The 16,657-nt window shown below is 42.0% G+C and overlaps 1 non-coding gene across 1 annotated transcript; it reads right to left on the bottom strand.

Annotated features, from left to right (window-relative positions):
• Positions 1–2,573: 2,573 nt before the first annotated feature.
• Positions 2,574–2,681, bottom strand: LOC112739103 (small nucleolar RNA R71). The gene has a single exon (XR_003170043.1). It is a non-coding gene; the product is annotated as a small nucleolar RNA R71 (small nucleolar RNA).
• Positions 2,682–16,657: the final 13,976 nt, after the last annotated feature.

The following is a 16,657-nucleotide window of genomic DNA, read 5'->3' as shown; positions in this document are numbered from 1 at the left end:
GCATTGGACCATTTTTACAGAGAGGACAGGATGTAGCCATTGACAACGGTGATGCCCAACATACAGCTTGCCATGGAAATGAGTAGGAATGATTGGATGAAGACAGCAGGAAAGCAGAGGTTCAGGAGGAACGAAAGCATCTCTATACGCTTATCTGAAATTCTCACCAATGAATTACATAAGTATCTCTATCTTAGTTTATATTTTATTTATATTTATTATCAATTCACCATAACCATTTGAATCCGCCTGACTGAGATTTACAAAGTGACCATAGCTTGCTTCAAGTCGACAATCTCTGTGGGATCGACCCTTACTCACGTAAGGTTTATTACTTGGACGACCCAATGCACTTGCTGGTTAGTTGTGCGAAGTTGTGACAAAGTGTGATTCACGTTTGAGAGCACCAAGTCTTTGGCGCCATTGTTGATGATCGCAATTTCGTGCACCAAGTTTTTGGCGCCGTTGCCGGGGATTGTTCGAGTTTGGACAACTGATGGTTCATCTTGTTGCTCAGATTAGGTAATTTTATTTTATTTTTAAGCTTTTTATTTCTTATTTTCGAAAATAATACAAAAATTTTTTTTTCTTCTTTTTTGTTTTTCCCAATATAATTTTCGAAAAAAAAATTAATAAAACCAAAAATATTTTATGTTTCTTGTTTGAGTCTAAAGTCAAATTTTAAGTTTGGTGTCAATTGCATATTTTTTAATTTTTCCTTAAAAAAAATTTTCAAAAATTCATGCATGATGTTCTTCATGATCTTCAAGTTGTTCTTGATAAGTCTTCTTGTTTGATCTTTAAAATTTCTTGTTTTGTGTCTTTTCTTGTTTTTCATATGCATTCTTGAATTCTTAGTGTCTAAATATTAAAAAAAATTTCTAAGTTTGGTGTCTTGCATGTTTTCTTCTATTGAAAATTTTTCAAAAATACATACTTGATGTTCATCATGATCTTCAAAGTGTTCTTGGTGTTCATCTTTGCATTCAAAGTGTTCTTGCATGTTTTCTTTGTTTTGATCCAAAATTTTTATGTCTTGAGTCTTTTTGATGTTTTTCTCTTTCCTTATTAAAATTCAAAAATAAAAAATATATCTTTCCTTGTTTTACTCATAAATTTCAATTTCAAAATTCTATCTTTTCAAATCTTTTTCAAAAATCAAATATTTTTTATTTATTTTTATATTTTTTGAATTTTTAAAAAAAAATTGATTTTCATATTTTCGAAAATCTCACTAACATTTAATTTTTAGATTCAAAAATTTCAAGTTGTTACTTGCCTATTAAGAAATGTTCAATCTTTAAATTTTAAAATCATATCTTTTTGTTTCTTGTTAGTCAAGTAATCAACTTTAATTTTCAAAATTATATCTTTTTAATTTTCAATCATATCTTTTTGATTGCTAATTTCAAAATCTTTTTCAAAATCAAATCTTTTTAATTTCTTCTTCAATCATATCTTTTCAATCATTTTTTTTATAAATTGAAATCATATCTTCTCAATCAAATCTTTTTCAAAATAATTTCAATCACATCTTTCTCAAAATTAATTTTAAAATCTTTTTTAACTTCTTATCTTTTCATAATTTGATTTTCAAATCTTTTTCAATTAACCACTTAACTTTTTGTTTGTTTCTTATCTTTTTCAAAACTACCTAACTAACTTTCTCCCTCTAATTTTTGAAAATACCCTTCCCGCTTTTTCAAAATTCCTTTTTAATTAACTAATTGTTTTAAATTTTAGTTTAATTTAATTTTTCTATTTTTGAATTTTAATTATAATTTTAAATTAAAGACAAAAATATTTTTCTTTTCTTTTCAATTATTTTTGAAAAATTCTCATCTCTCATCCCCTTCTATTTATTTATTTATCTACTAACACCCCTCTTTCACTCAAAAAAATTCGAACCCAATCCTTTCCCTTATGTTTGGATTCTTATCTTTTTCTTTTTCTATTCTTCTCTTCTTCTACTTACATAAAGGAATATCTATACTGTGACATAGAGGATTCCATATTTTCTTTTTTGTTTTCTTTTTTTTCATATGAGCAGGAACAAGGATAAGAATATTCTTGTTGAGGCTGATCCTGAACCTAAAAGGACTCTGAAGAGGAAGCTAAGGGAAGCTAAAGCACAACTCTCTAGAGAAAATCTGACTGAAATTTTTGAAAAAGAAGGAGACATGGCCAAAAATAATAACAATGCAAGGAAGATGCTTGGTGACTTTACTACACTAAATTCCAATTTACATGGAAGAAGCATCTCAATCCCTGCCATTAGAGCAAACAATTTTGAGCTTAAACCTCAATTAGTTTCTCTGATGCAACAGAATTGAAAGTTTCATGGACTTCCATCAGAAGATCCTTTTCAGTTCTTAACTAAATTCTTGCAAATCTGTGATACTGTTAAGACCAATGGGGTTGATCCTGAGGTCTACAGGCTTATGCTTTTCCCGTTTGCTGTAAGAGACAGAGCTAGAATATGGTTGGACTCTTAACTTAAGGATAGCCTGAACTCTTGGGATAAGCTGGTCACGGCATTCTTAGCCAAGTTCTTTCCTCCTCAAAAGCTTAGTAAGCTTAGAGTGGATGTTCAAACCTTCAAACAGAAAGAAGGTGAATCCCTCTATGAAGCTTGGGAGAGATACAAGGAACTGACCAAAAAGTGTCCTTCTGACATGCTTTCAGAATGGACCATCCTGGATATATTCTATAATGGTCTGTCTGAGCTATCAAAGATGTCACTGGACCATTCTGCAGGTGGATCCATTCACCTAAAGAAAATGCCTGCAGAAGCTCAAGAACTCATTGACATGGTTGTAAATAACCAGTTCATGTACACTTCTGAAAGGAATCCTATGAGTAATAGGACGCCTATGAGGAAGGGAGTTCTTGAAATTGATACTCTAAATGCCATATTGGCTCAGAATAAAATATTGACTCAGCAAGTCAATATGATCTCTCAGAGTCTGAATGGATTGAAGGAATCATCCAACAGTACTAAAGAGGCCTCTTCTGAAGAAAAAGCTTATGATCCTGAGAACCCTGCAATAGCAGAGGTGAATTACATGGGTGAACCCTATGGAAACACCTATAATCCCTCATGGAGAAATCATCCAAATTTCTCATGGAAGGATCAACAAAAGCCTCAACAAGGCTTTAATAATGGTGGAAGAAACAGGTTTAGCAATAGCAAGCCTTTCCCATCATCCACTCAGCAACAGACAGAGAATTCTGAGCAGAATCCATCTAGCTTAGCAAATATAGTCTCTGATCTATCTAAGGCCACTTTGAGTTTCATGAATGAAACAAGGTCCTCCATTAGAAATTTGGAGGCACAAGTGGGCCAGCTGAGTAAAAGGGTAACTGAAACTCCTCCTAGTACTCTCCCAAGCAATACAGAAGAAAATCCAAAGAGAGAGTGCAAGGCCATTGACTTGACCGTCATGACCGAACCTACAAGGGAGGAGGAGGACGTGAATCCTAGTGAGGAAGACATCATGGGACATTCAGTGACCAATAAGGAGTTTCTCTTTGAGGAACCGAAGGAATCTGAGGCTCATCTAGAGACCATAGAGATTCCATTGAACCTCCTTCTGCCCTTCATGAGCTCTGATGAGTATTCTTCTTCTGAAGAGAATGAAGACGTTACTGAAGAGCAAGTTGCTAAGTATCTTGGTGCAATCATGAAGCTGAATGCTAAATTATTTGGTAATGAGACTTGGGAAGATAAACCTCCCTTGCTCACCAATGAACTAAATGCATTGGATAGGCAGAAATTACCTCAAAAGAAACAGGATCCTGGCAAATTCTTAATATCCTGTACCATAGGCACCATGACCTTTGAGAAGGCTCTGTGTGACCTGGGGTCAGGAATAAACTTAATGCCACTCTCTGTAATGGAGAAACTTGGGATCTTTGAGGTGCAAGCTGCCAGAATCTCATTAGAGATGACAGACAACTCAAAAAAACAGGCTTATAGACAAGTAGAGGACGTGTTAGTAAAGGTTGAAGGCCTTTACATCCCTGCTAATTTCATAATCCTAGACACTGGAAAGGATGAAGATGAATCCATCATCCTTGGTAGACCCTTCCTAGCCACATCAAGAGCTGTGATTGATGTGGACAGAGGAGAGTTGGTCCTTCAACTGAATAAGGACAACTTTGTGTTTAAGACTCAAGGATCTCCTTCTATAACCATGGAGAGGAAGCATGAACAGCTTCTCTCACTGCAGAGTCAACCAAATCCCCCACAGTCAAACTCTAAGTTTGGTGTTGGGAGGTTCCAACCTTGCTCTGATTATCTGTGAGACTCCATGAGAGCTCACTGTCAAGCTATTGACATTAAAGAAGCACTTGTTGGGAGGCAACCCAATGTTATTAATTATATTTAATTTCATTTTTATTTTTATTTCTTGTTTTATTAGGTTGATGATAATGTGGAGTCACAAAAACTACTGAAAAATTAAAAAACAGAATAAAAAACAGTATTAAAAATAGCACACCCTGGAGGAGGAGCACTCTGGCGTTTAAACGCCAGAAACAAGCATCTGTCTGGCGTTTAACGCCAGAAACAGGCTACATTTGGGCGTTTAATGCCAGAAACAAGCAGCAATCTGGCGTTAAACGCCAGGATTGCACAGCAAGGGCGTTTTACATGCCTAATTGGAGCAGGGATGTTAAGTCCTTGACCCCACTTGATCTGTGGACCTCACAGGATCCCCTCAGGATCTGTGGACCCCACAGGATCCCCACATCTTCTTTTCTCCTCTTCACACCTTTTCATAACTCTCTTCCCCATATACCCTTCACCAATCACCTCAATCACTCTTTTCCATCACCTCTTCACCACTCACATCCATCCTCTCTTCCCCATAAACCCCACTGTTCCGAGGGTTACCTGAAACTGGAGGTCGATCTTGGATGAGATCTTCGGTTCTAGTCGGAGATGACGTGTCTGGCTGGCTGATGGCGGCCGGAGTTGTTGTGTTCGACTTATTGGACTTGCTGTACTGCTGATCCTTGGCCACCGGAGGGTGGGGGTACCTGCAAGAGACTCCGATGCTTAAGTTAGCATGGGTATTAAACAGGTTTTTATGTAGAATCAGAGTATGAGTTATACCTGGGTGCTCCAGTGTATTTATAGTAGAGTGGGCTGACCTTTCTAGATAAGATAAGTTAGTTATCTTATCTTATCGTTATCTTTGAGTTGAGGTCAGCTTATCTTCAAGGGAACCGCCCTTATCTCTATAGGTTTGGACGGCCTGTGGATTTGGGTCGTGTTCCTCTATTTGGGCCCTTTATTGGGCTCTCCTGTCGATTTGGCCGACCTCTTTGAGAAGAGGTCGACTAGCCTGACCTGAAGAGGTCGGTCGCTTTGTCGCCAATCATCCCAGGTCGGGTAACTCGACCCAGGGTATGAACAGTGCCCCTGCTTGAGCTTGGTCTTTTGTTGAGGTCGAGTCTTTGACTTCGGTCCTTCTCTGATGATGCCAAACTCAAGCATTTTGTCGATTTCTTCCTTTGTAGAATCTTTTGAATGCAGAACGTTTTTCTCTAAAAGCGCGCGCTTTTGTATTAGCGCTTTGTCCTGGGGAACGTGCGAGGGTTTAATACCCTAATTAATTAGCATTAATTGCCCCGTTTTTTATTTTGGCTCTTTATTTTGATTTTTGAAAAATCAGAAACGGTTTCTCTTCTTTGCTTTTCCGTAACTTCTTCATCATTTTCCTCCGTTTTTCTTGTTCTCTGTTTTTCGCCTACGTTTCTTCCTTTCTTGCGTTGCGACGTCGCTTGGCGATTCTCGGGACAACTTTCATTTTTTCATCTCTTTCTTTGAAGCTTTTCTCTTCTCCAGGTGAGTTCCATTCATACTTTCTTTCTCTTTCGCTGCTTTGGCCTTTTGGTGATTAAGTTACGATTTTGCCTTGAGGGAAGTTTGGGTCTTTCTGCTTTTACTGTGCCTGGTTACTGTCGTAATGCGTGCTCTAAAGTTTTTTCATCCTTTTGTATGAATCTTTTTCGCCTTTCCTATTGCTTTAATGTGCTTTAGGGCTTCTGCATGTTATTTCTCGTTTGTGCTTTTGATGATAATTTGTTTGATTCTAGAAAAAAAGGATGTGTCTTTGATGATTTCAAAAAAGTTTGCGCCTTTCCGCTTGGCCATTTCTGATAAACTGTAGAAATAGTGCTTTCTTCTGATAAACTGTATGAAGGTGGACCTTTTGCATTTTCTCTTTCTTTTGTTTTCTTTCTGGATTTTATTTTGATGAGTGCCGGGATGTAGGCTGTAGAAATAACTTGAAAACCTTGCTTGTTTACTGCCTCCAAGGGATGCCCCAAGACCTTTGTCTCGAGTCTTGGGGTTTTCCCTTTGTTGTCTGTCCGCCCGTCGAGATATTTTTGCCCCTTGTCCGAGATGTTTTTGAGTAATCCATTCTTCTTTTCTTTTTGTAGGATTTTAGTTGACCTCATGTCTTCTCGAAATAACGTTGTAGAGATGCCTTCCCAGGTCCCGGCGGGTATGGCTGATTGGGTGGACTCCATGGTTCTCATGTGTGTCTCGCTGGTTGATTTTGAGTTTTGTGCTCAGCTTAGGCAGTTTCATAGTGTCTGTAGTAATTCTGGTGATGAGAAGAACTATGAGCTTGTTCCTCCTTCTTCTGACGAGAGGGTCTGCTTCTCGACTCGAGTTGTTGACAATCTCCCCTTCTTTTATGCTTACGATTTTTTCTTTGGTCAACTGGGTATTACTCTTCCTTTTACTCAATTTAAAACCGACTTGTTATGGTCTTGTAATGTTGCCCCTTCTCAACTTCACCCCAACTCCTGGGGTTTTAAAAAAATTTTCCAGTTGCTGTGCGACGGTTTTGGTATTCCTGCTTCCCAATCTCTCTTTTTCTATTTGTTTGTTTTGACTAAGCCCGGTGTGGTAAAAAAGAAGTCAGCTTGGGTCTCCTTTCGTTCTACCCAAGGAAAGAAAGTTTTTTCCATGTTTGACGAGTCGTTCCGTGACTTTAAGAACTACTTTTTCAAGGTCCGAACTGTTGAAGGAGCTCGGCCCTTTTTTCTGGATGAAAATGACGAACCTGCCTTTCCCTTGGAATGGCAAAAAGATGTGAGGGTCTCCCAGTATTCGTGGGAGATGTTGGATGAGGCTGAGCGGGCCTTTGTGACTATCTTGGAAGAACGCTGGGGTCAACCTCCCCATCTTGACACAAAGAAATTCCTAACCAATCCTTCTCTTCTTCAATCTGAACTGGGTATCTTGTGTTTCTTTTATGATTTTGTTTATGTTGCTTGTAGCTGTCTTTTTCGACTTGTCCGACTTGTAGCTGAGTTTTCTGTTTTGTTTGCAGAGGCAATAAAGAATAATGAATCCATGAAAGCTTATAAGAGGGCACAGAAGGCGACTGCTGCCAGAAATGCTGTTGCCCAGGCGGCTGGGGAGGGATCTTCCTAAGTGCGCGAGAAGCCATCGGTGCAGAGTTCTGCCGAGGTGAAGAAGGTGATCCCTACTCCCCGAGTTCGTTTGGCAGAGCTCACGTCACCTCTGCTACCCCTTCTGTTGCTCCTCCCAATAAAAAACACAAGACCGCTGAGCCTTTTGACCTCGATGCTCCTGATTTTAATGCTATTGAATTCGTGGATCAACAAATCGGTCCCTACGGTGCTCTTTCCATGGACGATGTGTCCATCCTTCATCACTTGGAATTTATGGCTCGAAATCATGTTAAGATGGCGTATATGTCGGCTGCCATATATCGGACTGCTCAGAATCTCCCTCTCCATGCTACCAAGGCGTTTATGGAAGAGGCGAAATAAGAATTCGACCGGATGAAGGGACTGAAGGAGGAGCTTTGAGGTGAAGGTGGCTAAGCTGGAAAAAGACTTGGAGAACGAGAAGGCGAGTTCTGAAGCGTTGGCTGCTTCTTTGAGGTTGGCTGAAGACGCAGCCTTGATGCATAAGGATAGCTATGTTACATCCTATAGGGAGGGGAGGCGCCTGAGAGAGGAGCTTGACAATGCCCGGAAAGACTATGCTGAGCTCCAAGGTCATCTCGTTGGCAGCGTGACTGCTGCTTATGAGAACTTGAGAGAACAAGTTTGAATCATTGCTCCCGAGGCCGATATTACCCTCTTTAGCTTGGATAATGTTGTCAGGGATGGCAAGATTGTCCCTGATGATGAGGGTGATGACGATGAGGTGGTTTCTCCCCCTGTGTTTTCTACCAAGGTGCCAACTTCTTCCGCTCCTCTAGTTGGGCCCGAGTTGGATTGCCAGATCCTGAACCGGGAGGATGGTACTGTAGATGCGGTGCCGATTCAGACTCGCCCCCCTCTCCTTGTTCTGATGCTGTCAAGAAGGCTCCTGATGCTGCCGAGAAGGCTTCTGATGCTTGTTGATCTTTTTCTTTAAAGTAGTTGGCCCGGCTTGTGGGCGTTTGGAAACTTTTTATTTGATTGCTGACATTTCTTAGTTGCTTTTCTAGCAACTTTTTATTTTGAAAAACAAACAATTAGCTTGCCGTCTTTTGGATAGTAAGTGTTGGTGGCCTTTCGAGGCCTTATGACTCTGTAAAGAACAGGTTTTTTGGCTAGGCTTCCTTCTGCCAATGCTGACATCTTGCAGCCCGACCTCCTTGGGTTTTTGTTTTGTAGCTTGAATCTCTGTAGTTGTAGGGGTCCGACTTGTTTGGTTTTCTCGCTTTGTGTGTGTTCTTTAGCGCTCTGTAACCGATTTCTTTGCGTTGGTCCCCTGCTAAACTCTTGGACCTTTGTCAGGTCTCTTTCGGGGATTACTTTTTACGATCTTCTCATTTGTAGGAGATCGACTTCGTTAGGTCGACCTTTTTCCAGGTTATTTTCGTAATCCTCTTTCTTGGTCCTTTGTTAGGTCTCTTTCAGGGATTACTTTTATAACCTTTCAGTAGTAGGGGTCCGACTTGGTTGTATCGGTCTCCTTTAAGTTATTTTTTGTAATCCTCTTTCTTGGACCTTTGTCAGGTCTCTTTCAGGGATTACTTTTATAACTTGTTTGTAGGAGATCGACTTTGTTAGGTCGACCTCTTTCCAGGTTATTTTCGTAATCCTCTTTCTTGGACCTTTGTTAGGTCTCTTTCAGGAATTACTTTCAGTAGTAGGAGTCCGACTTGGTTGTATCGGTCTCCTTTAAGTTATTTTTTGTAATCCTCTTTCGTGGACCTTTGTCAGGTCTCTTTCAGGGATTACTTTCAGTAGTAGGAGTCCGACTTGGTTGTATCAGTCTCCTTTAAGTTATTTTTTGTAATCCTCTTTCTTGGACTTTTGTCAGGTCTCTTTCAGGGATTACTTTCAGTAGTAGGAGTCCGACTTGGTTGTATCGGTCTCCTTTAAGTTATTTTTTGTAATCCTCTCTCTTGGACCTTTGTCAGGTCTTTTTCAGGGATTACTTTTATAACTTTTTGTTTTGGGCCGACTTTGTTGTGTCGGGCCCTTCTAAGTTAAAGTAATCCTCTTTAATAGGGTTGGCCAGACCTCTTTCCAGGGTTTACTTATAACTTGGTTTGACTTGGTTCGACTTCTTAGTGTTCGACCAGTCTATAAGTTATTATTTTAGCGATCCGTAAGACCTCGTCAGGTTCTTTTTTAGATCAATTTCGATAACTTCTTACATTATTCTGTGTTCATCTTTGCTAATTTGTAGAAAGTGGTTGGCATATCTAGATCGTCCTTTGGGTGAATCGCGTTTTCACCTTTATCGGATTCTTTATCGTGATCGTGCAGTGAAATTATTTTTCACTTTTTACCGATCTGTTGCTTTATAATCGGACGATGAATGCTTCATATTAATGCGTCTTGAAATCTTTGTAGAATATCGTAAAATGCATTTTATTTAAAGAAAAAGTGCAAATATATACATATGGGATTGTATGAGTCTCAACTTGATGCCTCATTAAAAAACCTTTTCAGGAAAAAGAGTGCATCCAATGATGAGATCTTTTATCTCTTCTAACTATAGTACCTTCTTAGGTTGCAGGCGTGCCATGACCTGGGAATCTCTCGCCCATCAAGTTCAGACAGTCTGTAGTAGCCCTTTCCAAGTACTTCTATAACTCGGTAGGGTCCTTTCCAATTTGCTGCCAGTTTTCCTTCTCCTGGTCGAGTTGTTCCGATATCATTTTGGATTAGGATGAGATCATTTTTTGTGAAACTTTTCGGTACTACCTTTTGATTATATCTGGAAGCCATTCGGCGTTTTAGAGCTTCTTCCCTGATCCGAGCTCTTTCTTGGATTTCTGGTAACAAGTCGAGCTCTTCTCTCTGAAGTTGGAAGTTTGCTTCCTCATTGTAATGAACTACTCTGGGGGACCCTTCCTCAATCTCTATTGGAATCATCTCCTCTGTTCCGTATGCTAATCGGAAGGGGGATTCCTTCGTGGTGGAATGTGGCGTTGTTCGATATGCCCATAGGACCTGTGGGAGCTCTTCTGCCCAGGCTCCCTTTGCATCTTGTAATCTCCGTTTTAATCCGGCCAATATGACTTTGTTAGCAGCTTCGGCCTGCCCATTGGCTTGTGGATGTTCGACGGAGGTGTACTGGTGCTTTATATTCAAGTCGGTTACTAGTTTTCTGAAGCCTGCATCTGTGAATTGGGTGCCATTGTCTGTGGTTATTGAATATGGAATCCTGAACCTTGTGACAATGTTTCGATATAAGAATTTCTGGCTTCTTTGAGCAGTGGCATTGGCTAGGGGCTCTGCCTCGATCCACTTTGTAAAGTAATCTACTCCTACTATGAGAAATTTAACTTGTCCTGATCCCTGTGGGAAGGGGCCGAGAAGATCGAGTCCCCATTTTGCAAACGGCCAAGGCGAAGTCACGCTGATGAGCTTTTCTGGCGGGGCGATGTGGAAGTTGGCATGTTTTTGACATGGTGAACATGTCTTTACAAATTCTGTGGCTTCTTTCTGTAGAGTTGGCCAATAAAATCCCATCCGAAGTACTTTTTTGGCGAGAGCTCGTGCCCCGAGATGATTGCTACAAATGCCGCCGTGTATTTCTTCTAGCACTTCCCTTGTGTTGGAGGTCGGCACGCATTTTAGTAAAGGTATTGAGATCCCTCTTTTGTATAGGATGTTGTTTATGATGGTGTAGTACTGTGCCTCCCTTTTTAACCTCTTTGCCTCCTTTTCTTCTGCGGGGAGTGTTCCTTCTTTGAGGTAGCTGATTATGGGGGTCATCCATCCTTGGTCCTGACTTATTATGGCCAGGACTTTTTCCTCTTCCGAGATTGACGGGTTTTGCAGCATTTCCTGAATGAGGCTTCTATTGTTGCCCCCTGGTTTGGTGCTGGCTAGTTTTGAGAGTGCATCAGCTCGAGCATTTTGTTCGCGGGGTATGTGACAGATCTTATATTTCCCGACTTGTCCGAGTAGTTCCTTGGTTTTATCCAAATATTTTTTCATGGTGGGGTCTTTGGCTTGGTAGCTCCCTGTTATTTGTGATGTGACCAGTTGTGAATCGCTGTAAATGTTGAGTTTTTGAGCTCCGACCTTTTTAGCCAGCTTCAAACCAGCTAATAATGCTTCATATTTCGCTTGGTTATTGGAGGCCGGGAACCCGAACTTGAGGGAGAGCTCGATTTGGGTTCCTTGGTTGCTTTCTATTATCACGCCTGCGCCGCTTCCAGTTTTATTTGAGGAACCGTCCACGTAGAGATTCCATTCTGTGGGAGTTTCCAGGGTATCTGTGAACTCTGCGATGAAGTCGGCCAGATACTGTGATTTGATGGCCGTCTGAGCTTCATATTGGAGGTCGAATTCTGACAACTCGACTGCCCATTGTAGAATTGTGCTTGCTAAATCTATTTTCTGCAATATTCCTTTTATGGGCTGGTTAGTTCTAACCTTAATGGTGTGAGCCTGAAAGTACGGGCGGAGCCGTCGAGATGTTAGGATGAGAGTATAGGCAAATTTTTCTATTTTCTGGTAGTTCAGCTCGGATCCCTGTAGTGCTTTGCTAATGAAGTAGACGGGTTGTTGCCCATTTTCGTCTTCTCTGACTAGTGCTGAGGCTATCGCCCGGCTTCCTACTGCGAGATATAATATGAGTGGTTCTCCTTCTCGTGGTCGAGATAGGATAGGTGGCCGTCCTAAGAACTCCTTGAAGTCTCGGAAAGCTTGCTCACATTCTATCGTCCATTCGAACTGTTTTCCCTTTCTTAAAGTAGCATAGAAGGGGAGAGATCTTACCGCAGCTCCTGCTAAGAATCGGGATAGGGCGGCCAATCTCCCGTTGAGTTGTTGTACTTCTTTGACACACGTTGGGCTCTTCATGTTGAGTATAGCTTGACATTTGTCTGGATTTGCTTCAATTCCCCTTTGTGTGAGCATGAAACCCAAGAATTTGCCTGCTTCAACTGCGAAGGTGCATTTTGCGGGGTTGAGTCTCATGTTATGTTTCCTTATAGTGTCAAACACTTGAGCCAGTCGGACAATAATGTATCTTCGCTTTGTGTTTTTATCAACATGTCGTCCACATAGACTTCCATGATTTTTCCGATGTGATCTGAGAAGACTTTATTCATTAGCCTTTGATAAGTAGCTCCTGCGTTCTTGAGACCGAAAGGCATCACGATTAGCAGTAGTTCACCTTTGGTGTTAAGAACGAGGTCTTTTCTTGATCTGGTGGATACATGTGGATTTGGTTGTATCCCGAATAAGAGTCCATAAATGAGAGGTATCTATATCCGGAGGAAGCATCTACCAGAGCGTCAATACTTGGGAGTGGGTATGGATCTTTTGGGCAGGCTTTGTTGAGATCGGTGTAATCGGTGCACATGCGCCACTTCCCGTTTGATTTTTTCACCAAGACGACGTTGGCTAGCCATAGTGGGTAATTGACTTCTCTTATGAATCCTGCCTCCAGCAACGTTTGTACTTGTTCTTCCACAGCTTGGGATCGTTCTGGCCCGAGTTTTCTTCGCTTCTGTTGCACCGGCCGAGATCCTGGATAGACCGCCAACTTGTGGCACATTAGCCTAGGGTCTATGCCTGGCATGTCTGCGGCTTTCCATGCGAAGAGGTCGACATTATCTCGTAAGAATTGTATCAGTAATTCTTTTGAGTTTCCTCTTAGGACCGTGCCGATATTAGTCGTTTTGTCCGAGATGTCTCCAATCTGAACCTTCTTTACCTCACCTTCTGGGTGCGAACGGAGTTCTTCTCGACGCTAAGCTCCGCCCAGCTCAATTGTATGAAACTCCTCTCCTCTGCCTTTGAGGTTTAAGCTCTTGTTATAACAGCGACGTGTCATCTTTTGATCTGCTTTTATCGTGGCTATCCCCTATGTAGTTGGGAATTTCATGCATAGATGCGGAGTTGAGACTATTGCACCGAGTTGATTGAGTGGTGTCCGACCTATGAGAGCATTGTAGGCTGAGCTTACGTCGACCACAATGTAGTCTATTTTGAGGGTCCTGGATTGGTTCCCTTTTCCAAAAGTAGTGTGTAACGATACATATCCTAGCGGTTGTATCGAAGTGTCTCCTAGTCCAAACAGATTGTTTGGGTATGCTCTAAGCTCCTTTTCGTCTAAGCCGAGTTTGTCGAAGGCTGTTTTGAATAAGATGTCGGCAGAACTCCCTTGGTCTACTAGTGTGCAGTGTAGATTGGCATTTGCCAATATAATAGTGATGACCATGGGATCGTCGTGTCCCGAGATGATGCCGGATGCGTCCTCTTTAGTGAATGTTATCGCCGGGATGTCGGGTGCTTCCTCCTTTCCCTCGACATGATATACTTCTTTGAGATATCTCTTTCGGGACGATTTGGAGATCCCACCTCCTGCGAATCTGCCGTATATCATGTGGACGTGTCTTTCTGGTGTTCGAGGTGACCGTTCAGCTCGTCCATCATCTTCGTCTCTCCGTCTTTTTCTTTGGTCATCATCCCGGGTGGCCAGAAATTGATGTAATTTTCCTTCTCTTACCAATTTTTCTATGATATTTTTCAAGTCGAAGCACTCATTGGTAGAGTGCCCTCGAATTCGATGGTATTCACAATATTCCTTCCGGTTTCCTCCTCCCCTTTTGCCTTTGAGTGGTCACGCTGGGGGATTTTTTCTGTATGCAAGACTTCTTTGTACACGTCGACCAGGGATGCTTTGAGAGGAGTGTAGTTGTGGTATTTTTTGATTTTCTCGCCCTGTCGATCTTCTTTTCTTTTGGAGTCCTTGTCTTTGTCTCGGTAGGAGGCCCCAGATTTTGAGGTTTCTCCCAGCCGAGCGTTCTCTTCCATGTTGATGTATTTTTCTGCTCGCTCATGTACTTCGTCTAAGGAGGTAGGATACTTTTTTGATATAGATTGGCTGAAAGGTCACTCTCGTAAGCCATTGATGAGCCCCATGATGGCGGCCTCTGTTGGTAAACTTTGTATGTCCATGCATATTTTGTTGAATCTTTCCATGTAGTTGCGGAGGCTCTCCCGATCTCCTTGCTTGATCCCTAGTAAGCTGGGTGCGTGCTTGGCCTTATCTTTCTGGATGGAGAATCTGGCCAGGAACTTTTTGGCCAGGTTGTCGAAGTTTGAGATGGAGTTCGGAGGTAAATTGTTGAACCATCTGATCGCCGTTTTCGTGAGAGTTGTTAGAAAAGCTTTGCAGCAAACAGTATCTGAGGCATCGGTAAGGTACATTCTGCTTCTGAAATTGCTGAGATGATGATTGGGATCTGTGGTGCCATCATACAAAACCATATCCGGGAGCTTGAAATCTTTTGGGATTTTGGTCTTCATGATTTCCCTGGTGAATGGATCTTGTTCTTTGCGTGAATTTTCCTCAGAAGTGATCTGAGGAGCTTTTGTTTTGAGGTCGGCTTCTAGTTGCTGTAGTTTTTCTTCCAGTTCTCGACGTCGCCGTACCTCTCTTTGCAGATCCTTTCCGATCTCCCGTTGTTGCTGGGTTTCTTTCTCAAGTTGCTTTAAGCGATCTTGAAGTGCTTCTATTGCTTCTAGGTTGGGTGAGTTTTTGTCCCCGTTGGATTCTGGGGTATCCTTTGGCGTAGCGTCCGCGTTCTTGTGCGGTGTTCTGTTCTCCAGATCCGAGTCGTGGTCGTTGTCATGGCCGTCCGTCATGGTTTTGGGATGACTTCCAGGTTCCCCGGCAACGGCGCCAATGTTCCGAGGGTTATCTGAAACTGGAGGTCGATCTCGGATGAGATCTTCGGTTCTGGTTAGAGATGACGTGTCCGGCTGGCTGATGGCGGCCGGAGTTGTTGTGTCCGACTTATTGGGCTTGCTGTACTGCTGATCCTTGGCCACCGGAGGGTGGGGGTACCTGCAAGAGACTCCGATGCTTAAGTTAGCATGGGTATTAAACAGGTTTTTATGTAGAATCAGAGTATGAGTTATACCTGGGTGCTCCAGTGTATTTATAGTAGAGTGGGCTGACCTTTCTAGATAAGATAAGTTAGTTATCTTATCTTATCGTTATCTTTGAGTTGAGGTCAGCTTATCTTCAAGGGAACCGCCCTTATCTCTATAGGTTTGGACGGCCTGTGGATTTGGGTCGTGTTCCTCTATTTGGGCCCTTTATTGGCTCTCCTGTCGATTTGGCCGACCTCTTTGAGAAGAGGTCGACTAGCCTGACCTGAAGAGGTCGGTCGCTTTGTCGCCAATCATCCCAGGTCGGGTAACTCGACCCAGGGTATGAACACCCACCTACCTTTATTTTCACACAACACAACCCTCTCTTCTTACCCTTGGCCGAATACACCTTCTCCCTTCAACTCCTCCATTCTTTTTCTTCTTCTCCTTCTTTCTTTCTTCTTTTGCTCGGGGACGAGCACACATTTTAAGCTTGGTGTGGTAAAAGCATAGCTTTTTGTTTTTCCATAACCATTTATGGCACCTAAGGCCAGAGAAACCTCTAGAAAGAGGAAAGGGAAGGCGATTGCTTTCACCTCTGAGTCATGGGAGATGGAGAGATTCATCTTAAAGGTCCATCAAGACCACTTCTATGAAGTTGTGGCTAAGAAAAAAGTGATCCCTGAGGTTCCTTTCAAGCTCAAAAAGAATGAGTATCCAGAGATCTGACATGAGATCCGAAGAAGAGGTTGGAAAGTTCTCACCAACCCCATTCAACAAGTCGGGATCTTAATGGTCCAAGAGTTCTATGCAAATGCATGGATCACTAGAAACCATGATCAAAGTGTGAACCCGAATCCAAAGCATTGGCTTACCATGGTTCGGGGTAAATACTTAGATTTCAGTCCGAAAAATGTAAGGCTGGCGTTCAACTTGCCAATGATGGAAGAAAACGCACGCCCCTACACAAGAAGGGTCAACTTTGATCAAAGGTTGGACCAAGTCCTCATAGACATATGTGAGGAAGGAGCTCAATGGAAAATTGACTCAAGAGGTAAGCCGGTTCAATTAAGAAGGCATGACCTCAAACCAGTGGCTAGGGGATGGCTAGAGTTCATTCAACGCTCAATTATTCCTACTAGTAACTGGTCTGAAGTTACTATAGACCGGGCCATCATGATCCATAGTATCATGATTGGAGAGGAGGTGGAAGTTCATGAGATTATACCTCAAGAACTTTACAAGGTGGCTGACAAGTCCTCCACTTGGGCAAGGTTAGCCTTTCCTCACCTCATATGCCACCTCTGCAATTCGG

Source organism: Arachis hypogaea, chromosome 13, assembly GCF_003086295.3.
Source record: "Arachis hypogaea cultivar Tifrunner chromosome 13, arahy.Tifrunner.gnm2.J5K5, whole genome shotgun sequence".
NCBI lineage: Eukaryota > Viridiplantae > Streptophyta > Magnoliopsida > Fabales > Fabaceae > Arachis > Arachis hypogaea.
Note: the sequence above shows the minus strand (reverse complement) of the source record. Positions and strands in the feature narration are given on the sequence as shown.